The sequence below is a fragment of the Aptenodytes forsteri genome, unplaced genomic scaffold (genome assembly GCF_000699145.1).
Source record: "Aptenodytes forsteri isolate BGI_AS27 unplaced genomic scaffold, ASM69914v1 Scaffold371, whole genome shotgun sequence".
Taxonomy (NCBI): domain Eukaryota; kingdom Metazoa; phylum Chordata; class Aves; order Sphenisciformes; family Spheniscidae; genus Aptenodytes; species Aptenodytes forsteri.
In genome coordinates, this window is record NW_008795322.1 from 2,270,728 (window position 1) to 2,272,042 (window position 1,315).

Here is a 1,315-nt window from a genome sequence, read left to right on the forward strand (position 1 = left end):
TTGAACATAACCTGGATAATTACAAAGTTGAAAGAAATAGCCAATTTGTAGTTGTTAGTCTTCATCATTTTGCTTGTCTGGGGGAAAAAAAAAAAATCCCACCACTTAAATAATATTTATGCTACTTGACACACACAGGAAGTACAAACAGCCTACAGCTGCAAGCAAATCAGCCTCTTCGGATGCAGTCTTGCTTCATAAAACTAGTTTACTATTACATGCATATAATGAATAATTTCCATGTTGAGAGTTTATCATCTATAAGAACACACTTAACCTTTGTGTTCCTATTTAAGTTACTAAGTGCTACCTCAGTTTACACATGCATCTAACATTTCCTCTCTAAACCTTCCTCCTCTATACTCTAGCATTTTTTGCTTTCCAGAAGAATTTCACCATTTCTAGTTTTGCTCAATATTTTTATAAAGGCAAGGGGCACTTATAAGGCAGATGTACAGTCAGGAGGATTTCTGCTTGTGTGTCAGCTGAACGTATTGTCTTAGTATAGTGTCTATGTAGTTGATAGCTGCAGTCAGATAACAACAGAAAAGTAATAGCACTAGGAGGCATATGAGCAACCTAGGGAAGTTATGTCCATTTAATGGGGACGGATTGTCCCCTGTGAAATTTTTAAAGCATAATATACAAAACAATGCATCATTGGTTGAGAAAGCAGCCAGTTCTGTTGCAGAACAGCTTTAGAAAAGCTGTTATCACCTCAGTAAAAGAGGTGAACCAGAAAGCTGGAACATTGACTCAGCAAATTAATGCATGAGCACATGTTGCCACAGATGCTGGAACTCTGAAGACTGATTTTCAGCTACGGTTACGAAATACAGAATTTCAGAAGCATTACCTTGTAGATTACAGGGAGCTAGAAGTAAGTTATTGCTTACTAAAAAGCAGCAGAGGCTCCAGAGCTAGATTATACAATGTCAATTTTCATTAATAACTGTCCTAAAAGTAATTTGCATGTTAATGAGAAAGCAAAGAAGTGAGTTCTCAAAATCAGTAGGAATTCTGTTGTCCATTTGAAAAAGTGGATACTACAGAAGTCAGTGATAGCATTCTCTGCTAAGATTTCAAACACTACAGATATTAATTATGCCTTATATTACCCATAAAATCACACATGACTAGGGAAGTGTCACGGTTTTACCTCAGTTGGCAACTGAGCACCACCCAGCCGCTCGCTCACTCCCCCCGCCCCAATGGGATGGGGGAGAGAATCAGAAGAGTAAAAGTGAGAAACCTTGTGGGTTGAGATAAGAACAGTTTAATAACTGAAATAAAATAAAATAATAATAATAAATAA